Here is a 24646-nt window from a genome sequence, read left to right as displayed (position 1 = left end):
GCTTTTAAGAGAAAGCTCACCAATAATTTAATAGAGTTCTGGTGTTTGTGGAAATGGTTACCAAACAAGAAGTAATGAACTCAACTTTCATGGTTTCATTACCATTAATATCTCTACATTAAGCTATGTTTTAAATGATGCAGGCTTTTGTAAACATATAAAATATATCTATACTTATGCCTCATCAGATATTTTCAACATTACAGTGTACTTAATTACAAAATAAACTTTCTTAAAATTGACATATTTAGTAAATGTATTTTAAATAGTATTCTAAATCAATCACATTGCTTCGCAATCAGATCCCTAAATAAAAGTGACAGTAAAGAAAAAAATTAACATAATACACATATACTAAAAAATAGCTTTAAAGTTGCAGAAACACACATTGTAATACAGATATCTACTCATGGGCATAATCCCAGATCTTTCATTATAATTTCTATTATATCTTGTGAAGAACAGAAAATCAAACACCACATGTTCTCACTCATAAGTGGTTGTTGAACAATGAGAACACATGGACACAGGGAGGGGAACATCACACACCAGGGCCTGTCAGGGTGGGGATGGGGAAGGGATAGGAGAGGGTGTGGGGATAGGGGAGGGACAGCACTAGGAGAAATACCTAATGTAGATGACAGGGCGATGAACGTGGCAAACCACCATGGTACGTGTACACCTATGTAACAAACCTGCACATTCTGTCCATGTACCCCAGAACTTAAAGTATAAAAATAAAACAAAAAAATATATATATATATCAATCATGAGCAAAACAAGTACATATTATATATATACTTTTCTATCACCACCCTTAACTAATTCTTTAGAATATATTAACATTCAGATATGTATTCATTTATTTATATTATTTTCTCAATTTTTTGTTCTTTCCCTTTCTCCCTCCCTCCCTTCTTTCTTTCCCTCCTTTCCTTCCTCCTTTCCTCCTTTCCTTTCTTTCCGCTTTCCCTCCCCTCCAAGCCTCTCTTCTTTCCTCTCCTCCTTCCCTCTCCCCCTTCCTTTCTTTCTTCAACTTTCCTTCCTTTCTCTCATTAACCTTTAATCTTTCAGTTAAAGAATAATCCACATGAAAGGGACAAGATAACATTTAGCATATACAATGACTTTCTGTAAGTTATCAAAAAGCATCTTTTTCTGTGGGGTACATGGTCTAGGTCATCATTGCAGGAAGAAAACAAACTGAATTCAGCTAATTTGCCCCCTCACCTCGGTACCCAAGTGAATGGCACAACTAACTACTCTCACTGACCCTGATGAAAAGAATGGAGACAAAGCATTGAGAAAGAACCCTTTTGCCCCAATATGTGACTAGTAAATCATTAAGTCACTGGTGATTCTGGGAATGTAAGCATCAAATATAGACCATGACTAGCAAAAATGTTAATTAGCAGAAAAATAGAATGTTTGAAATGTGAAAAGCAGAGAAAAACAGAAAACCTACAGAATACTTGAAACCCTTTTTAAAACCCTGGGCAGGAGGATCATAGGATACTGGTCAGGAAGGACTTGAAAAGATGCAAAAAGCCTCCACATGTGTATGGGAAGTAAAAATACAGTACCTTAAAAGTACCTAATTGCATTTACACAATATGTGTTTCTATATTCACCAGTCAATGCGAGGTGAATATAGAAACACATATTGTGTAAATGCAATTAGACATGAAAAATATCCCATAAAGTAAATGGAGTGGTAACTTTACAAAGACTTCAAAGTTAGGAACACAATATTCTTTACATATGATGTAAGGAAACAATAGGGCCATTTGATAATCCTGAAATGACACATGCAATATGAGATAAAAAGATTATAGCAAAAAAAGTATTTGCCTCGGTATACATTGATAGACTTGAGTGTAACCACACACACAAAAAAAGCCTTTTGAATCACACGCCTTAGAGATACTAGATCCGATTTTGCCAAATGCACAGAAGATGAGTAGATACACCTGATGTAGATATATCACAGCATGTGGATGGCACACACTGAACCATTTTGAGGAAACTCAAGGGTAACATTTTAACTGTTATATAAAATGTATGGCTTGTCCTTACAACTGGGCTGACAAGCTAGAGACATGTGCACTGGTAGTATAACGCTAATCCACAAAAATGGTTCTGGAATGGCTCTGGAGCGCCAGAGCCATTCTTTCTTTCTTTCTTTAATTTCAGATTCTTCCATACAAGACAAGCTGGTGGGGTCTACAATTAAAGGAAATGTGGGAGAAAGAGTAACATACATTTATAAAGAAAAATTATGTTGTGCCTATTATTCACAATAATTTGATTATGTTAATCCATTTATATAATCATGATGTTATTCTCTATAGTGTTACAGTCTATAAGAGAGGAATCTGTAACACAGTATAGAGATTTCCAGAAGGGGGATATGGTATAATAAGAAATATATTTAGCTTTTATTCCTGGTGCAAGTCTTCTAAAAGCCTTGGAATTTTCTGAGTGATAGGAGTGTCTTCTATTATTCATAAGGACTCCTTTTGATCACACCTGAGTTTATGCTAATATGGCAAATTCAGGTAGGATCTCTAGATAGAGATTGCCACCAGAAAGACCAATTGATTAAAGGGCTGGAAATTTAAGCTTCTCCCACCAGCCTCTAGCAAAGAGTAGGGGTGGCTGGAGACGAAGCTCTGTAAAAAATCTTGAACAATGAGATGTGATGAACTTCCTGGTTGGTGTACACGTCATAATGCTGGGAGGGCAGCACACATGAGAGGACACGGGAGCCCTCTACTTCCCACTCATAAACCTTCCCTACCCATCTCTTATTTAGGTATTTGGAAGCTGTATGCTTTATACTGAACTGTCAATGGTAAATCCAGTTTCCCTGAGTTTTGTGAGCCACTATAGCGAATTTTTGAACCTGAAGAGGAAGTCCTCAGAATATTCGATGTATTGGACAGTCATCTGGTGATCCACTACTTATGAGTGGCATCAGAAGCAGGGGGCAGTCTTACAGATCTGAGTTCTCAATCTGTGGGTCTGCATTAACTTTGAGTAGTTAGCATCAGAATTGAATGGAATCATCAGACACCCAGTTGCTGTCCAGACAGTTGGACAACTGGTCATTGATGTGAAATTAAACCCATACTTTTTGTGTCAGAAATATTGTGAGCAGAGAAGCAATGTTTCCATTAGAAGCTATTACAGCTTGTCAAGGTAAGTAGAGTATTTATTCTAAAGCAAGTATTTCACCTGAGCCTTAATGCATAGGATGTATTCACACTGGGACAGTCTGGAGGGCATTTTGGCAAAAGATAATGGTTGAAAAAATATAAGAAATGAAAATACTAAAAAAAATACTGAAATTTATCAGTCTTTTGTTTTATTTTCATCTTTCTGCATATGATATAGCTGTTCAACTAAACAAAAAATAAATTCACATATAATTAATACTTTAATAGATAGAAGGCTAAAAGATACCCACATCAATAGCTTTCTTAGAAATCATCAATAACCAATTAGAGAATGTGTTGAGTAAGGTAGATATCTAACTCAGAATATCAATAGAATTTACAAAGTCATAGAAACAAACTGGGTAAGTGATGTAAACATAGAAAACGATGCAACTGGAAAATGAACAGAGGTGCAACAGAATTCATGGAGAGTCTTGCCAAAGTAAACAGTAGTGATAATTAAGATGGGGATATTTCAGTTCTCCCCTGATAACTAAAATAGAAATCACTGTGAGCCAACATCTCATTTTTTTTTTTTTGGTGGAATGTGGAAGTATGCAGTATATGAAATGTATTCTAAATTTCATCTGGAATAATATGTGAATAAGGAATGTCAGAAACATTTTCAAAAGTAATAATCATTAGAAATTGTCTCAACTACTATGATCGTACCAGAAACACAGGTATTGATAGAAGAAAAGTTTCCCAAAAGAGTAGAGGGGTGGAAGACGGGCTCACAAAAGAAATGAAGATGAGATGCTGGTTCTATAGAAACGCTAATATTCAGAACAGAGTTGCTTACTATTTCTAGGCTTCTGGAACAAAAAATTATTTTAATAAGCATGTTAAGCAATGATAAAAAAGATATGACTTTAAACAAAAGTTAAAAGTTACTCTTAAAATGGCTGTGTGTGGTGGCTCATGCCTGTAATCCCAGCACTTTGGGAGGCTGAGATGGGCAGATGGCGTGACTCCAGGAGCTCTAGGCCAGCCTGGGAAAGATGGCTGCAAAAAATACAAAAAAATTAGTGGGCTGTGGTGGTGTGTACATGTAGTCCCTGCTATTTGGGAGGCTGAGGTGGGAGGATAGCTTGAGCCTACAACGTTGAGGCTGCCATGAGCAGATTGCTCTACTGCCGTCCAGCCTGGGCAACAGAGCAGGACCTTGTCTCAAAAATAAAATAAAATAGGTCAGGCATGGTGGCTCATGGTAATCTCAGCACTTTGGGAGCATAAGACAGACAGATCACGAGCTCAGGAGTTTGAGACCAGCCTGGCCAATATGGCGAAACCCTGTCTCTACTAAAAAAATACAAAAACTAGCTGGGCATGGTGGCATGCACCTATAGTCCCACTACTCAGGAGGCTGAGGCAGGAGAATCACTTGATCCCAGTGAGGCAGAGGTTGCAGTGAGCCAAGATCGTGCCACTGCACTCCAGCCTGGGTGACAGAATGAGACTCCTCCAAAATAAATAAAGAATAAACAAAATAAAATTAAAAGTATTATTAAAATGGACAGAGCCTAAATCTAAAAGGGATTAAGCTTAGTGATGAAAAAACATATTGCACCATTAAGATAAACTGGAATGTTTGGGATGCCTTTCTAAAATATGGAATTGATGTAAAGGATATCAGATGGACCTCACGTTTCCTGATGTATCATCGGGTTTGGTTAGACTAGGTATTTCTTCTTTCAGGTTCACATTGCAGTGAAGGTGTCTTAGTATTTGCAGATGAAGCTCAATGGCAAGAAATCATCCCAGTGTGTCCCCTGTACTTGGCAAGAAAGAGATGTGGCATTAAAACGTACTTAAATCGTGAAACTCTTTCTTTGGCTGAGAAAGCTGGGTCTTGAAATGTGCTTGCCAAGAGAGTAAAATGATACAAATATGCATGCTGAATTATACATAAATATGAATATATACATAGCCACCCCCACATACTGTGTTTGGTGATAAACAGACAAAAGATTAGTATGGAGCTCCTCAGTCCAAGGGTAGTCTAGGAAGTCTCAGAATGCATTGTTCTTCAGGAAAACAGTAAGTCCCTACACACAGTAGCATGTTTTCAAGAACCCATTTAATCTGGGTTCAAAGGGATCTGAGGCTCTTGAACTGTTAGGACTTGAAAGATGAGAATGGGCTGCCTATGACACAAGCCACAGATCTTGAGCATATGGAAGGGGCTGACCTGCTGTGCTCCACAAATGAGAAATTTGTCTCTCTTGGCTTTTTAGGAGGTGCTATGTGCTGAGACACTGGGAAAGAACAGCTCTACCAGCAAAGCCTGAAGTGATGTGCGTGTTATTCACAACACCTTGCAATTTAAGTTTGAGGCTGAATCTAATGTGCTAGGAAAGAGGTCAATTGTAACAAACAGAGGGGAAAAGAGCCCCACAGCTGTAACTTTCACCATCAAAGCTTCTCAACCAGATTTATATTTCAAATGGGAGGCCGAAAGAGGTTTGAGGAAATAGTCTATTTTCCCTCTAAACTAGACAAAATGAAAATATGGCGTATTCTACCACGTGAAACTGACAACCCACACTGAGAATAGTTACCTTTGAAAACTTTGGGAGTGGGGTGAAGGTGGAATCTGGTTCCTATAAAAAGGACTAGTTGATTTTACTTTATTTAAGAAAATAAAGTAAAATAACTAAAAATCAAATGACAAACCATGTTTAATCCACTTTCATTTTCTCCTTTACTTGTGATAGTTTACATTCTTTGCCTCTCTTTCTGAGCCTGTAAAATATACAAACTGTTAGTGAGCAGAAGCTGAGCTGTTTGCATTAATAGCGCCTGGAATCAACTTCGACAGGTGACACTTGTTGCCTTATTAGGTAACAGTGGAAATCATTTGGATCTCTAATTGCTCTCAGGAACAAGATGAAACAGCTGCACCCTCAGTCCTTCCTCATCTCTAAAGCAGGCTTGTGGGATTCTCAGCAAACTCACGAGTCTTGTGCCTCCTCAGATCAATAATTGCAGTCCTTAAATTCTATTCCCTATGGTATTTTCCCCTGCCTCATAAAGTCATCCTTCACATGTCCCTCTGAAATATATATCTTAATGAAATAATCGGTCCAAACAAATGAGTTTCTCTTTGGATGACACACTGGTCTGCCTTGCCGAAGAGAAGATGAGGTAAAACATGAAGGCGGTGTTGATGATAGTGATTAAAACACCAGCTTGACAGGGCAATAACTATAAAATCTTGCTGCTAGTAATAATCTCTACAATACAACTGCAATACCAGAGCACCATATGTCACAGCATTGCAATCCATCTCTCCATGTGTCACTTACTTAAGCAGGTTCCAGAAGAACCTATCATTATTTTTAAGTAGGGGGAAAGGACGCAATTCCATCGCTGTATTACATTAGTCACTCTGGTTCTAGCCCTCAGCTGACTTATTTATTTTCATGAAAAGGGATCTATAGACTTCAAGCTATTCGATCAGATATCATGAGATCTGTATTCTTCGGATCATTTATTTCTTACTCTGCAGTCTTCTAGAAAGTGTAAGCTTGCTTTGTAATCCTGTGGAATTTGAACAATAAAAAAAGTTTCTGAAATTTGTAATCATTCAATCAACTATGTATACATAGTTGGATGTAAGAGGTCCTCAGTCCCTACAGCTGGACTAACAGATGGGCTTTAGGACCAGAACAGAAACCAACAGCACCAGAAGGACGAAACAACAAATGGTAAAAGAGAATCTTCTTTAGGACTTAAGGATGATGATGGTAACTTGCCCTTAAATTATGCTGGACCTTGACAAGGGCTTGACTAAAGTAACTATCTCCATGCTCCACATTTGCAAAGCAAGAAACGTTGATAATGAATAAACTAATTGTGTTACTGGAGTGAAAGGGGAAAAATCATTTTCTCTGGCCGTTTGTTGGCAATAGCATCCACAGGCTCTTATGTAGCTTATAAATTTAACGTTTTTTCAGAAAGACCGATTTTACTTTGTGTATTACATATCGTGTAAATACATTATTGGAGGCAACTGGGCGAGTTGCTTAGTGTTTTGTGACTCAGTTTCTTCCTTTGTGAAATAAAGATAATCATAATAAAACCCGCCTCGGAGGGTTGCTGGGATGATTAAACAGTTAATATAGAGTGCAGTGCTTAGAACCGTTCCTGGATCAGAATGAATGCAATACAAACAGTTGCTATTTTGTTGTTCCAAGAGTTAACTGGCCAGGTGTAGTGGCTCACAACTGTAATCCCAGCACTCTGGGAGGCCAAGGTGGATGGATCACGAGGTCTGGAGTTTGAAACCAGCCTGACCAATATGGTGAAAGCCCATCTCTACTAAAAATACAAAAATCAGCCCCATGTGGTGGCACGCACATGTAATCTCAGCTACTCAGGAGGCTGAGGCAGGAGAATTGCTTGAACTGGCGAAGTGGAGGTTGCAGTAAGCTGAGATCACCCCACTGCACTCCAACCTGGGTGACAGAGCGAGACTCCATCTCAAAAACAAGACCTCAAAAAAAGGGTTAATTATGGAGTCAGAGGAGACTGAATTCAAGTCCTGGGCCACCAACTTACTATCACCTGGGTGATAGTAAGCCATTTTAAGCATCTGTAAAATGGACATAATAACAGTAGCTTTCCCAGACTGGGAAAAAGTAGATGAGATCATGTGTGATAAGCCATTCCTGTGTTGGGCACAGAGTAAGTTTAGCCGTTTACAATGATAACAATGAGAATATTTTTAAATTATACTTTTTGTCAACTTAAAATAAGAAAATCAATCTATCTAAGCAAATAAAATTTGCTTGTGTTTCCCAACCTTTTAAATTCACAAATTCTACCCAAATCAGTTAGCATTTCCCTGAGTACATCCAGATAATCCCCCACTGCCCACATCATAATTTTCTCAGGATTTGATGCAATAATCTGAAACATCTGTATCATGTTGTAGGTACTGGTGCAAATATTTCCACTCAAATTTAAGGTAAAACTGGCTTCTAAGGAGGAGACAAGTGGCAACACACTCTTTATGCACTTCTCCAGCAAGGTGGTATTTCAGACTCCCCAGCAGATGGGCAAAAAACATGCGGACAGCTTGTCAGAGAAAGACCCATACTGTTAAGTCCATCACAGTTCTCTTTTTCTTTCCTCATTAATTCTCTGATCCTTATTCCATTGTGAAACTTAACAACTACCTCCATAAGCAAAAAAAAAAAAAAAAAAAAAAAAAGTATCTAGTTTTCACTACCGCTCTTTAGAGGCTTGTACAGTTTTTGAGGCGTAAACCAAGAGGTTTTTCCCTAAATGAGAAACTGGCAGGAAACTTTCACCCGCTCTGCAGGCAAGCAACACTTTTCAGTGAATCTCAATGAACTCACTACAACTGCTCTTTTGTTTCAATGTTTGATGTTACAGGTAGAGAAGCTATTTCACTCCAGAGTACCATAGGTCAACTTCCGCATTCAAACAGAAACATATCACCAAAGATTTAAAAGGAAAGGATGAAAGAGGAGATGTGAGAAAACACGTTACACAGAAAATAACGTGTTTTTGTTGACTTTTACATAGATATAGTATTAGTTGCCTAAATCAGACTTGCACAGTTGTGCACTAAATCGGCTCACAGACTCCCATATCCCTCATTCTGGTTGACATTGGGCCAGCGGTGGTCCCATGGAGATACCTCAAACGGCTCACTTAGGGTTTGTTTTCTAATTGATGATTAATGCCATCTCCTAATTACAAGAGTGTAGCAGATTCAATAACTTAAAGGACAGCCAGAATTTTTGAATTCCTGTAGCTTTCTTTTCAGTTTATTACTAATTTGTGAGGCTAATATACAACTTTATCTTACATTTTCCTCATGTGTGATGGGGAACAAAATTCTAAAACAAAGAAGGAGACTTTGGGAAAGGAAAACCTTAGGTTGTATTAGGGTGCCCTGCACCATAATTTGCCCTGCACCTGTGTTTAGGGTGCACCCCAAATAACAGCCCAGAGGTATTTTGCTGGCAAATAGTTTAAACCAGGAGTCCCCAACCCCTAAGCAATGGAAACAGGCTGCAGAGCAGGAGGTGAGTAGTAGGTGAGTAAAGCTTCATCTGTATTTATAGCCATTTCCCGTCACTCACGTTACTACCTGAGCTCTGCCTCCTGTCAGATCAGCAGCATTAGATTCTCAGAGGAGTACAAACCCTATTGTGAACTGTGCATGTGAAGGACCTAGGTTACATGCTTCTTACGAGCATCTAATCCCTGATGTCCCTGCCTCCAGTCACCCGCAGATGGGGACTGTCTAGATGCAGGAAAAGCAGCTCAGGACTCCCACTGATTCTACCTTGTGGTGAGTTATATAATTGTTTCATTAGCTATTACAATGTAATAATAATATAAATAAAGTACACAATAAGTGTAATGTGCTCAAATCATCATCCCCACACCATCCCCCTCTCCTGGTCCAGGAAAAATTTCTTTCATGAGACTGGACACTGAAGCCAAAAGGTTGGGGAGCACTGTTTTAAACAGTTTTAAAAGACTTGGGCCAGGAGCAGTGGCTCATGCTTATAATCCCAGCCCTTTGGGAGGGTCGAGGTGGGTGGATCACTTGAGGCCCAGAGTTTGACACCAGCCTGACCAACATGGCAAAATCCCATCTCTACTAAAAGAAAAAAAAAAAAATAAGCCAGGTAGTAGCATATGCCTGTAATTCCAGCTATTCTGGAAGCTGAAGCAGGAGAACTGCTTGAACCCAGGAGGCAGAAGTTGCAGTGAGCCAAGATCACACCTCTGCACTTCAGCCCAGGCTCTGTTTCAAAAACAACAAAAGACTTGGTTTATTATGCTAATATTTTAAGAAATCTTGAGAAGTAGTGATTTAGATTTTGAATCTCTCTAGAAAATCTGGAAAATCTCACAGCATTAGACCAGAACATCTACATGGCAAATTTAGCTAACTAGCTGTTGCTTCCTCAAGGTGGAGTTTTTGCTCTCCAGTTTACCAGAGACTCTCTTGTCTTACCCACCCCACCTCACTCATTCACTATACTTAAACGGCCTTGTAGAGTCCAGTTTCAGCAAGCAACTGAACTCGGAATCCCCACCCCACAAACCCCGGATGTCTGATCTTTCTTGATTATTTGACCAAATCTCTCATCTCTCACTATCCCCTAGTTAATATCTGACCACCCTGGCCATCCATCTTTGAGCAAGAATGCTTTTAGGTCAGTTTAGGAGAGAATTACCCTACCCTCACAGTAATTTTCCATCTACCAATCCCCACCTCCCCTGGTACTCCTTGGCTATAAATCCCCATTATTTCTTGCTGTATTTAGAGTTGAGCCCAATCTCTCTCCCAATACTGCAAAACTCCACTGCAATAGAGTCTTGCATACCTATCCTGATAGTCCTGAATGCTTCATGGAAATTTTTTTCTTTAACTTTATGCAAATACCACTAGACAAATTCTTCCAAAAAAGTAAAACTTAAAAATCCACAATATAATTTGTTGAAAAGTGGAAAAAACTCAATCAATAGGTTGGTAATTCTACCATTGAACAATTTGTCCTAATGTTTGGACTGTTAGTTAAGATGCTTCATGTCTTACTAATACAGCTATTATGATCGCATCATATAAAACTCTATTGTACTATTTCTAGGTAATTCCTATTTGCCTTTTAAATTTTTTCAGTAATTTTATCCTTGAGTGTTTCATTTTAATTTTGACTCAGTATATTTTCTATGATTAAATGAAATGTACATAGCATCAGGTCTAGGTATGCTGTGTGATATCCACAATGGGTCTTACAAATTTAGGCTCACCCTGCCAGTAGGTTCATACCTAGTTCTTGCTAATTTCTTTTCAATCAGTTCTCAGGTTTTCACTTGCTTTTACAGTTATCTTATTTTTACAGAGTTTGTTCTATTTGATAATATCCTGCTATTTAGTCACAGCACTGATATACTGAGCTTCAAGTAAAGTATTCAAGCACTTTAAAGTGATTGATTTAAGTATTATAAGCTTAAAGTGTTTATTATAAGCGTTTCTGGGGAAAACACCTCTAATATATAGAGCTTGTGCTTGGTTAGCTGTAAACAGCATTTATAGTCTCAAAAAGGTTTTATTTATTGTATAATCATATAAAATCAATTTAATTTTAATAAGTTAAAAAGTGGATCTCTACATATGGCATTAAGACTTTTTAAAAGAAAAATAACACGATCATAAATACTGTATTCCAAGAGATATTTTTCATAGATCATTGCCATCATCTATGTCTTTAGCTATTTTACAAATATCAACTGTTATTTCTAATGATTAAAAACATGAAGTTGTACATCAAGAGACTACATCTATGAAATTCCAATTACTTAGGAAATTCACAGTTAAAAATAGCTTCTGCTAAGTCTTGATTTAATTCTTATTTAAAAGAAAGTGAAGTAACCAACAAATGGCTTTACATATTTTATAGGTAAATAAGATTTAAATTACAAAGTAATTTTCAAATTATATTTTCATTTCATTATCCCAATACATCCAAAATAGTCTCTTGAGTTCCTTACTTCAGAGAAGGCAATTACTGAAGTGATTTTCCAGAAGAATCCATGAAAACAATATTTTAGCCCAAACTATCAAGAAAATTAAGGGCTCTGAATTTGTTTATTGAATGAATTACTGTCAAGCATTATTCTTAACAAAATACTGTAAAATACTAGTCATTTCACCTCCAATAATGTAACTGTAATGTTAAGAAGTCATTATGTGCAGTTTAGTCACTCAGTAGATAACTATAGCATCAATGCATGTGTATATAGCAATGGTTATGTTTCTGTTTTATCTTTTTCTTACTGTTGCTGTTGCTGTTCTCATTTTAGCAGAGTGTACTATGCCAAGTAGAATGGTTCTACATGCGAGCAAATGAAAGTAAGTTTACTTTCCTTCAGTCAGCATTGTTGAATGCCAACATTTCCTGCTTGTAGTGTAAGGTAGTATCTTGAGTTGTCTGCCTCGGAATGCCTGTCTAAAACTTTCTAGAAGTGATAAAGGTGCAGGTTAGCTATCAAGTGTTATTTTGCATAATTTTAACTTAGATCTTGTAAAAATTTGAATTCCTACACTCCATACTTTGAGAGTCTAATGCCATAGGATGAAGTCTACAGGGACTTAGAATTTGCATTTTAAACAGGTAACCTGCCTACATTTTTAGCTAACCATTTTTAGGTCATATAGTCAACACTGCATGTTTATTATATAATAGCTTTTTAGGCAGTACTTGTTTTTCACTCTAAATATACAACAAATTTTAGGCATTAGCTGTTTTGCATTCTACCTCCATAACCTGCTTTTAAACATTTTTATTGAATTAATGTTATGCAATTAGCTCTAATTAATGATACAATAATTGGCTACAGCAGTTTCTCCTTATTTGCAGGTAATACATTTCAAAATGTACAGTGGAGGTCTGAAACTGCAGATAATACCAAACCCTATATATATATATATTGTTTTTCCCTATACATAAATACCTTGATAAAGTTTAATTTATAATTTAGGCACAGTAAGAAATTATCAATATTAAGTAATGAGGTAGAACAATTATAACAATGTACTGTAATAAAAGTTATGTGAATGTGGTCTTTCTTTTATGCAAAATAATCTTATGTAACAGTTTTGGACTACAGTTGACTTCAGGTAACTGAAACCATGGAAAGAAAAATCATGGATAAGGGGGGTACTACTTCATAAAATATTATAATATACTTTAAATCAAATATTGACATTATATAAATAAATTTTAAAATATTGCTTATAGTCCAAAAGAAAATTGAATGTTCAGATATAATAAATATGATAGTTATCATTAGGGTAGTTCTTCTGTTTATCATGGTAATTAGTTTTCTTTCTCTTGCCATAATAGATGCATATCAAAATCATTAGCAAAGTAGTTTCAAAATCCACAGGCTTGTCTAATTTAGTAGAATGAAATCTTACTGGAAGTATCACCTGGTATTAATTTTGGAAGTATTTTTCAGATTTATACCTCTTGGCCCCTCAACTAAATTGAAAGCCACAGCTATCGACAGTGAGAAGAGGTCATCTCCAGGATGAAAATTAATACAAGAAAATTTTTACCCTGCTCTCAACTAGCTCCTACAACCAGCTCTACATGCATTTATAATCAAGCGAATAACAGAAATGCAAATCCCCCAACAGCACTATTGAGTAATGTTCCTGCCTGAGAATTTCATGAAGTTATGAATGGAGGAGAGAATTATACCAAACAGAGCAAAATTTCTTGATTTTAATTGTTTTTTTTCTGTCTTATAATTTTTCTCTCTCTCTCACAATCATGTTCTCTCTGTCACTCTTTCTTTCCCTTTCTTGTACTGAAATCCCCCCTTTATTCTAAGGGGCACAATCCCCCACCTCATATTTTGACATACCTTCTGATGTATATAGTAAATGAATTCTCAGACTGACATCCCATCCACTCCCATTTCACAAGAACAAACGCTGCTCTTCTTCAGATCTACCTTCCTCTTTATAAGAACAAATTCATTTTTCTTTTCTGTGAGTAAAATGGAGTCAACTAAAACATATGCCCGACTTGAATATAATATACAGTCTATTATTTTCATATATTTAAAGTTACATGGTGTCAAAAGAAGAAAGTTGTTAAAAGAAGATCAGAAAATTGGGTCATCAGAAAGAATAAATTTCCCATAGATTACTTAGAACACTTGAATCTGTAATGGTAAAAATAATAAGTATGGTACTGTCTTACCTTTGCTATGTGGAAAGGAGAGGGAAAAGGGAAACTTGCTGTTTTGGTCAGGCCTCAATCTTAAACATCACTATCAAGTTGGCGGACACACTAAAATGGATCTGTACTTGTTGAACTGGTAACTATTCATAATAAGATTTAAACATTTTTTGAGAAAAAAGCAAATATTATGATCACTTTGGAATTTTCACCAAAAACAAACAGTCCTCCAAAAAGCAAAACTAACTTTGCTTAATCCTGAGTAGAGTATTCGCTGGGAACCTCCATATCTGAACTGCCATGTTTCTGTAAACAGTCATGTCACACTGAAACATCTTGCGTTTATCAGCCTTCCTTTCTTTGAACTTTGGTCAGTACAAGTACTTTAACATGCTAAATATTTTCTAAATACCTAAATTCTTAGGAGGAATTTAGATATGTGTTAGTCCAATAATTCTTTTTTCTCTAAATAAATAAAATAGAAACTTTCCTAATATGATAACACATAAGGCAAACATCCATAAAATGTAAATTATATATTATTGCAAAAAAGATTTTTCATAAATACATGTAGCTGAAGTAACCACACACTAGGCATATGCTCCCCATGTTTAGGCATAAGGACTGATTTTTCTATGGGAGGTCATGGTTTTTGAAATGACAATTCAAGTGGGAGTATTTTGCCCCTAAAGTCTTCATTCAAAGTATTTTCCAGTGGTGTCACAAACAGATAAATGTACCTAATTATTAGATTGCACATCCTGATGTATGTTTATTTGACTATGCAAACAACCCACCAAATGTACAATTTTCTCTTCTTAAAAAATGTAGTAATTTAAATGCAAAAGATATGTTAATCAGTATTATCATTAAGATTTTTCATATGTCAAGTTAGGATGCTGGGAATCATCATTTTGCTGTCAGCAATAAAGCAGCTTACACTGGAAATCTATTATAGAAATATTTCAACAAACTCAATAAAATGGAACACAAGCACGGTGGCAAAAGACAAAATTACAACACATTTACTTTAAAGATCTTAATTGGCTTTAATTTGCCATTCTAGACTCGGACAACACCTCATCCTACAAAACAGAAAGAGTGTTCCAATGAGTCAAACAGGAGAGGTTGGCTTTAGAGAGAGAAAAGGGCTGAGGAAAGCAGAAAGAGAGGAACAAAAAGCTTTTTGGGTTTTCAAAGTTATTTCCCTTGTAAAGGTTAAAGTAGAAGGAACTTATCATAACAGCTAAAACTGGCCTGTTGGAGAATTTGACTATTATCTCTATTCTCATTTCTGGGAAGGTTAGATAAACCATTTAGTTGTAGCTTGGTTAAATGGAAGTTGATTCTGAGTGACTGTTTCTGTTTGGTCTGTTGGACCTAGTGCAGTTCCGCCCCAAGCCGTGGTCTCTTATACATTTTATTTTACTTTAGTTTTTGATTACTGACTTCAGCTCATTATAAATTTTATTTAACAGTGGTACTGGCTTTTATATAATCATTTAGTTGGTACAAACTTTCCAAGAAGAGTAAGAAGAGGTGAAGCCCAGGCTATAGTACTGTAGAAAAGAATCTGTAAAACATTAAGAACAAAATTTGAAAATGAAGGGAATAAATAGGATGTGCTCTTCCAAATTATTGTACAAGTACTTTTTTGAAGTAGAAGTAGTCATTGCAATATGAAAACTTGAAGTTGAGGAGTTTTAATCATACCAGGAGTGGTGGGGACTCAACCAGTGGAATGTACTCCTGTAAGCGCCTCCTGCAGTAATTGTTATTTTAATTGGCTGAAATAAACTAAAATGCCCTCAGGCCAGTAATGAAACTGTGTAAGTAGGCAACTTTATTCCCTTTAGGAAAGTGACCCACTAAGAAAGTATATACTTTGAATTAAAAAGAGAAAAAGAGTATTGTTATTTTATCAATGTTAAATTACCTGAAATCTGTTCTCCTGTGTCCCTTTCATCACACTACCACATGTCAAAGCTTTGTACAGAAAAGCTGTATTTTGTGTGGGAAGGGGCTGCTTTTTAACTAGTAATTTACTCTATATTGCTTCCAAACTTCCAACTCTGCTTTCTCATGTCCAAAGCCTCAAAACTGAAAGGCCTTGTGATTGGGTTACAAATTCTAATTAATAAATAGAATAGGCAGTTACAAATTTGTGGAACATAGGTCCTTTTAAAATTGTAATCATGGCCTGCTGTGGTGGCTCACACCTGTAATCCTAATACTTTGGAAGGCCGAGGCAGGAGGATTACCTGAGGTCAAGAGTTCGAGACCAGCTTGGCCAACATGGTGAAACCTTGTCTCTATTAATAATAAAAAATTGCCCTGGATTGGTAGTGTACGCCTATAATCCCAGCTACTTGAGAGGCTGTGGCAGGAGGATGGCTGGAACCCAGGAGCTAGAGGTTACAGTGAGCCAAGATTGTGCCACTGCATTCCAGCCTATGTGACAGAGTGAGACTCCCTCTCAAAAAGAAAACGAAAAGAAAACTATAATTATTTCATTCCTGATACATTCAACTGCATGCTTAAAAAAAAAAAAAACCCTGTAATTATTTTATTCCTAATATATTCAACTGTATGCTTTCAAAGTATAAAGCCACGTATTGACTGATGGTATGGGATTTCAGAGATGAAAATGCCATTCAGTTCAAGATTAAAAATAAGGCAATGAGATGCATGTACAGTTTTATGAACTGGCAGAAACAATAGAAGTGCTATTTAAGAAATCCAATTATTTTACTTGAGTACAGGCTGAGTTTCAGTTTGGGGGAGTAGAGAAGGAGACCTGTTAGGAATAAAATGCGTTAGCTCAGAAAAGAGAGCATGAAAGCTGGAAGAAGGTTAAGCTGCATTGGGACTCTGCAAAGAGTGAGTAAAAGATCTATCTGGAAGTAAAAACATTAGCATAAATGACTAATTATATAACCAGGATTTTTAAAAAGATGAGGGATCAAAAACATAATGATAGTGGCATAAATCCTGAAAAACTTATGGAACAGCAAAATTGGAAAATAAATTAAATAAAAAATAATTAGCTTACATTGAGGTATGTTGAATCAATGACACATTTATATTTAATATTTAGAAATCTACACTATAGACATTTATGTGTGAGAATGAATGAAAGTGGTGGGAGTGAAATACACCCATATGTTTATAGTGAAAACACAGTGAACATCTATCATTTCAGAAAATTATCTATTATAAAATGTTATAATTATGCCAATGGATTAAATATTCACATAATATGATAATACTGATAATATTTCTGTAACCCAAAGCACCATGGCTTGATACTGTGAGAGACACTATGATTAACACAACCTGAGTTTCCCCATAGCTTCCAAGAAATGGAACAGTGAACTATTCTTGGAACAAAAGTTGAACTTTGAATGCCCTTCCTTAATTTATCCTGTAACATCTTTAAGCCGCCTCCCATGTTGCAACTTTTTAATAAAGGCTTGAACTATTGACTTTGGTTGGTGTTTCTCCTTCCACAATCCTTGTAAATGGTTATTCATCCTGAGGATTCAGTGCCACCTTCAACTGAATTCAAGTCTCATTTCCTTTCAGGTAGCATGTATCTATAACTTCTGGAGATTGGCAAATTTACTGAGAATCATCTCAGAAGAGAAACAAAAATCAAAAACAAACAAAAAAATCCAAGCAAATTTTATATAGGGAATCTAAGAATCAGATCCTTATAAAAAGCACTGCTAACCTGGTGTGGCTTTCCTAAAAGTCGGCAAATCACAAAGAAACAGAAAGGCTAACCTTCTGTCATAGCGAGTTTATCTCCCTTGCGGAGATGATAGGGCAAGAGTAACAGAAAATTGTTTATTCAGACCATTTCCCTCAGACCTAAAATGCTTCTGTTTCTGTATTCATAAATAGAATGACACCCCTTTTGAAAAAAACAGAATTTTTGTGTCCACAGACACTCAGTGGCTAGAGGCATGCAGATTTGTCAAAATGGCTGTCAGCAGACTACATAGTTTAAAACAGCCATCTTTAGAATAAACCGTAAGTCACCTGTGGAATTCCTAAAGAAGAGGCAATATAGAAACGACTACATTTTCTGCTGAATAAAATCATTCCAATTTAGAAAGACTTTAGTGAGATCTTTCCCATATTGAAAGTTAACTTTATTTTTATATTTTAGAAATAAGAGAAAAATAAAACCTTTTTCCTATGCAAGGAATTTGTTAAAAAGAAATTCTGAAAGAAATGTGGGTTGATGAACATACCTCTGGTAGAGATCAACTTTTCTGAAGATTGGAGCCGAGATGAGGATTTCCTGCAGACCAAACTTCCTTAAAGTGCTTCAGTGTCCCTGTCTGCTATATTTCTAATCTGATGTATCTTCGCCTCGAAGCCCTTAAAGGCAGTGTTCTGAGGACCTGTGAAGGGGGGAAGATAGCATTTTAAAAAGACTGCTGAGTTACAGCAAAGTCACCTTGCCTTTGCTTCAGTTGTTGTGCATTCCCGAATATAAAACAGAAACATTTTGTTTATAGCAGTCAACTTGCCCAATATGGGGAAAGGGTGGAGAGGCTAAGACACATCCAGGTAGCATAAAAAGGAAAAAAGTAAATAACAGAGGACTCTCGCTGTATATGAGGTCAGTTTAGTTTTGAGAATTGCTTTTACAAAGGATGTTGCTGCATTTTGTTTGAGAATAGGGCTGGCAAGGGTGAGAGGAATTGGAGGGAGAATCCTAAGCAATATTATTATTCTATACTTATATAAGGAGTGACCTCTACATGCAGTTGCAATGATGAATAACATAGTTACAGATGATGCCTTTCCAGAGTTTACACTGTAACTGGATAAAAATAAGCAAACATGCAGTTATAGTGCAATGAGATAAATGTGATGGTAGGGGATGTGCATGATTATGTGGAGGATTACATATTCCCTAAACTTGGGAGACAAGAAGAGGGTCAGGGAAATCTCAGTGGAAAAGTCACCCAGCCAGGGAGCTGAAGGAAGTACAGTATTTAACCAAGTTAGAACCTCAGAACTGCAGGTCCAGAGAAGTATGTACAAGAAAGGTGAAGATGAAGAGCATGAAGATGTAAGAAAGACTGGAAAGGTGAGGAGACAAATCTCGCTTTGACTCCTATGCCGTGTTTAAGAGGAGTGACTTAAACTTGCAAATTACAATCAGATTTTGAGCAAGAAAAGCAATGCTACACAAGGTGTCAGGCTCACTGGAGACTTTAAGAAAGTCTTACTGAATTACGTTAACCAACTTACTTTTAACACATTAATAAAAGTTTTTCTAAAACTAATTTTAAAGAGTTTCAATGTAACGTCTTTTGGGACCTAAATCAAATGAATATATGTAACATATGCAATTTTTTTTAAAAAAAGAAACCAGCTTTTATTTTTTAAAAACTGAACAAAGAAACAAGTTTTTCTTTGGATTTGGCTAAGCTGGGATGCTGAGAAGATGGCTGTTTGTAAATGGACCAGTTTGTGTCCACAGAGTGATATGTATAGGCTCTCATATAAATATGCATACACATATGTATGCCCATGTATTCTTTTCTTCTTCTTTCTTTTTCTCCTTCTCTCTTTCATTTGTTCTTTCTTTCTTTTTTAAACTCTTCTATCTTTTGGAACTATGAGGGCAAACCTAAATATGTTACAAGGTAAGTTATTTTTATCTAATGAACATATGCAACAGCCAGCTGAACAAAATAATAAATTGTATATTTTAAATATTAAAGTGTATTTGATCTAAAGTGGGGAAATAAAGTCATTTGAGCATATCAACCCACTTATTGGATTGAAAAGTGTATTTGCATGATTCTCCATGTAAAATGAGTTTTTAAACTAAATTTCTTGACAAAGAGGGAAGAGGAGCCCACTTTTGGAACAATATAAGCATGGTGCTAACTCTTCAGATTTGTGTCCTCTTTTTGAGGAGAACACTAGTCATCATGTGGGCCTGCTTCTCTTTTTGATAGCTGCAGAGCCCCCATCCAATTATCTTTTGCCTTAAACTCCAGACCAAAAAAGAACTGTAAAAGATTAGCCACTGTAGGTGGTGGGTACAAGTGTATAATGTGTTTTACTATCTGTAATTAGAATTGCTGAGCCTATAGGTAGGTTTTCATCTCATAAATTAACTTTGTGCGCTAGATTTAAACTACTATTCCACCAACTTGGATTAGATTGAGTTATATGCATTTCAATACCTACTTGGCAGGCTAAAAATATAATTATTATTACTATTTGTTTTAGAGACAGGGTCTTGTTCTGTCACCAGTGTTGGAGTGCAATGGCGCGAACATGCTCACCATAGCCTCCAACTCCTGGGCTCAAGTGATCCTTCTGCCTCATCCTCCTGAGTAGCTGGGACTATAGGCATGTGTTACCATGCCAGGCTATTTTTTTTTCATATTTTATAGTGATAGGGTCTCACTATGTTGCCATGCTGCTCTCAAACTCCTGAAGTGATCCTCTTACCTTGGCTCCCCAAGGTGCTGGAATTACAGGTATGGCACCACATCTTGCCTAGAAACAGAATTACCGAATGAACTAAATCATAATTCTGCTGAATAGAACTGAAAATAGTTCAGTTCAGGTTAACAAATTGGTAGCTAAACATTGGTTGTTATAATTCCCTAGAATATGATAATATGAATGAGGGAAGGTGCTCTCTTTCCAGGGTCCACAAGGGGGCGTAGTTTTAAGGGCAAACACTTCCCAGTGCCATGCCCCCGTCTCTTATCTCCATCCAGGAGGTTTAACGGTTTATGTTTGAATTTTGGGGGCACGGGAAGAAACTAAGAGTCGATCACTCCAGCAGAAGTTCTAAGGAACTTCTTTCATTGGCCTGGGGTCTTAGAGAAGGTGGGGGTTCCTCCCAGGTTAAAGGACCCCTTCTTCCACACCCCTTCGGACTCCATGTTTGGATCCCCTTCCACGAACACTCTCTTCATGGAAGCCATCTTTCTTGCTCCTGGATTTTCCCTCTGGAGTCCCCTTCCACACTCTCTCTTGGAAGCCTGTCTTCCACTCCCAAACTCCATGTCTCTCTATTCCCTTCCACTCAGTGTGAAAGCTGCTTTCCTCTCCTGGATTCCATCTTTCTGGATTCTCTCACTGAGTGTTAGTGTTAGTTGTTTCTCTCTCCTTCTCCTGTTTGTCTCTCTAAATAAGTCACTTTCTACAAACACTTTTGAGTCCGGCATTTACTGCACACAGCGCGGTGGTCCCTTCTCTCATTCTTGAGAGGGCAGGAGACCAAGAACCTAGAGAAACATTCTCTCAGGGAGGCTGAGGGCACTCTGAACCCCTGAACCCCAAGATTACACATAGAAATTATACTGTATCCTTCTATACTTGTAAAACATCATATTATGCTAAATTTTAAGTGCTATCACTAATCATCCATGAAGTTATAGTCATATTATATCAGCCAACTAAAAAATAACTGCTTCTCAGTCTAAAACCCCCAAAATAGTCCAGCAATTACACATTTAAAATTTAAAAAAATATTTTTATGATTTCAGCCATCAATGTAACAAACATGTACTATTATTCATATAGTATATTTTATTCTGTCCCATTAACTTTTCAGACCTAGTGGTTTATTCCCCTCTAACTGAACCTTATTATAGGAGAAATGTGTTAGCCCACCCAGAGCCATCTCTCCATCTTCTGTAAGCAGCTGACCTCATCACATTTCCTTCATTTTGCTATAATTTTAGTGGGACACTTATTTGAGGTACTGACAAAGGGATGGCAAATAACCCAAATTAGGTCAACCAAAATCTATCTCAGGAATTTTAATCCTAAGTAAAATGAAGTAAGGATAGAAAACTTGGTGTTCATTTATTCTGTCATTGGGATCTTGATGCTTCTCTTTGTTTTAGATCCTGATATCTGAGAAGTTTTCCTGTTTCTCTCGTTCTTAAAGTCTGGTTGTTCTACTTTTTCATCCATTCCACAAGCTGCCCCATATATTTTGTTTTATTTTTTAAATTTCAGTAGCTTTAGAGGAATAAGTGGTTTTTGGTTACATGGATGAATTGTACAGTGGTTAAAGTCTGATCTTTTGGTGTACCCGTCGAATAGTGTAATTTGTACCCCATAGGTAGTTCTTCATCTCTTACCCTACACCCACTTCTGCTCCACATGCACTGTATCTCCAGTATCCATTCTGTCACTCTGTATGCCTTTACCTACCCACAGCTTAGCTCCCACTTAGAAATGAGAGCATGCGGTATTTGGTTTTCTGTCTCTCATTTACTTCACTTAGGATCATGGCCTCCAATTCCAACCAAGTTGTTACAAAAGACATTATTTTCTTCATTTCTCTGCCTGAGTAGTATTCTATGGTGTGCGTGTATACATATATATATATATATATATATATATATATATAATGTGTCTGTGTGTGTGTGTGTGTGTGTGTGTGTATATATATATATATCACATTTTCTTTATCTAGTCATAGATTGATGGGCTCTTAGGCTGATTCCATATGTTTTCAATTGTGACTTGTGCCGAGTGCAGGTGTTAGTTTCCTTTAATCGTGACTTCATTTCCTTTGAGTAGATCCACAGTAGTGCGATTGCTGGATCTACTGGCAGATCTAATTTGAGTTCTCTAAGGAATCTCCATACTGTTTTCCATAGAGGTTGTATTTTAATTTTTTCTTCTCTCCCTCCTCCAGCCCTCCTTTCTTCTCTCCCTCCTCCAGCCCTCCTTTCTTCTCTTCCTCCTTTCCTCCTCCCTTTTAAATTAGCCATAGATTGTTTCTATTATTTTTAACTAAAGAACCCTAACGAATACTAAAAAACTGATAGCAGGCCGGGCGCAGTGGCTCACGCCTATAATCCCAGCACTTTGGGAGGTTGAAGCGGGTGGATCATGAAGTCAAGAGATCGAGACCATCCTGGTCAATATGGTGAAACCCTGTCTCTACTAAAAATACAAAAGTTAGCTGGGCATGGTGGCACGCACCTGTAGTCCCAGCTACTCAGGAGGCTGAGGCAGGAGAATTGCTTGAATCCATGAGGCAGAGGTTGTGGTGAGCCGAGATCCCACCATTGCACTCCAGCCTGCGTAACAAGAGCGAAACTCCATCTCAGGGAAAAAAAAAGTGATAGCAAGGCTCATAGATACAACATAAGTGCTGAGAGAACTGTATTACAAGGGAAAAATTTAAGTGCCATAAGGGAAAAACTACATATTACAAGGTGTATAATAAAAAAGGCAGCACTAGCTCATATTTATTAAAATTAGGAGTTTTAATGGAGGAAGTATAAGTATGAATAAAATTTTCAGAAGATTAGGAAAATAGAGCAAACATCAGCAAAGTGATAAAGGGAAGACAAGTTCAATATGTGATCAACGATTAGGAATAATCCTGCTTCACAAATATAGAGACACAGAACACAGAAAGAAACGAGAGAAAAGATTGGGATGAATGATTCGTTCATTTTTAAAATAAGCATTTATTGTGGTTCTGTGATGCAATCGTAAACGAGACAGATGTGTTTCCTATCTTCAGGAAACTTACCTTCTTCTAGAGGAAGGAGACAAATAGCTAACAAAAAAAATCTTGAACAAACAAATGGATTACTTTAAAATGTAATAAGTTCTGTGATGAAGGAAACATAAAGCTAAAACACAGAATCTGAATTGTTGGGTGAGGTAGGGAGTTTAGGGAGGCCTGGAGGATGTTCTTGCTAATAAATAAATTATGAGAAAATGAGAGAAATGGAGCTTTCCAGGTAAAGGGACAGATAATGCAACTTGTTGAGATAATGCAACTTGTTTGAGAACAAGTCAGAGAATAATTTGACTTGTTCTCAAAAGTGATTAAAAAGACTCCAGCCAGGTGAGCAAAGGAGTGTGCACAGAGAGATGATGCTGGAAAGACAGCCAGGGGTGAGATTCTGTAGGGTTTAGGTTTTACTCTAAATTTGTGAGGAAGCTGAGAGAGGGGTTTCGATTTTATTCCAGATTTGTGAGGAAGGCTATTTACATCATATGAAGATCAACTTCATGGCTATGGGGTGGGAGAAATTATTACACTACACTATAACAGTCTTGAATGATTGGTTGGATTTAGAAGATGAAGAAATAGGGGGAACAAAAGGTACATCATGGCAGACACAATGGGATACATTAAATAGGAGAATATAGGTTTTTTGCGATTGAGTATATAATTTAGAATTCCTAAAAATATTTGTTTTAGGGACAACTGTCTTCCATAATGACATTATCCCTAATGCATATTTATACCTCTAATCTACCCCAGTATTTATACTTTCTGCCATATCATTTAGCACTTAATTACTTGCTGATAAGTACTCTGCATTTTATACTATATTTTATTTCTCACCTTGATTCAGAACATCTTGAGGGCAGGGTCAATTCTAGATATTTCTGGATCTTTCACATGACCTAGTATATTTTGATATAAATATGAATTAGTAATAATAACAAGAATATATTTAATTCTTATCATGTTCTTGGCACTGTTCTTAGAGTTTTAGAAGTATCATTTAATCCTTGAACAAAATCTATGATGAAAACATGGTGATTATTTTATGGTGAGAAAACTGAAATTTGTCATGATGAAGTCACTCATCCACTTATTATGAATCAATCCATTTCCCTGTAATATTTTTTAAGAATGAA

The 24646-nt window shown here is 36.7% G+C and overlaps 1 protein-coding gene across 3 annotated transcripts in view; it reads right to left on the bottom strand.

Annotated features, from left to right (window-relative positions):
- The window catches only part of TENM2 (teneurin transmembrane protein 2), a 3966312-nt gene that overhangs the window by 2883752 nt on the left and 1057914 nt on the right, over window positions 1–24646 (bottom strand). For all 3 annotated transcript variants that reach the window (XM_078359011.1, XM_078359016.1, XM_054252473.2), the window contains exon 5: window positions 18226–18378. The gene's annotated coding sequence lies outside the window, so the exon portion shown is untranslated. The remainder of the gene's footprint in view (window positions 1–18225; window positions 18379–24646) is intronic.

The sequence above is a fragment of the Callithrix jacchus genome, chromosome 2 (genome assembly GCF_049354715.1).
Source record: "Callithrix jacchus isolate 240 chromosome 2, calJac240_pri, whole genome shotgun sequence".
NCBI lineage: Eukaryota > Metazoa > Chordata > Mammalia > Primates > Cebidae > Callithrix > Callithrix jacchus.
This window is presented reverse-complemented; position numbering and strand designations above follow the sequence as displayed.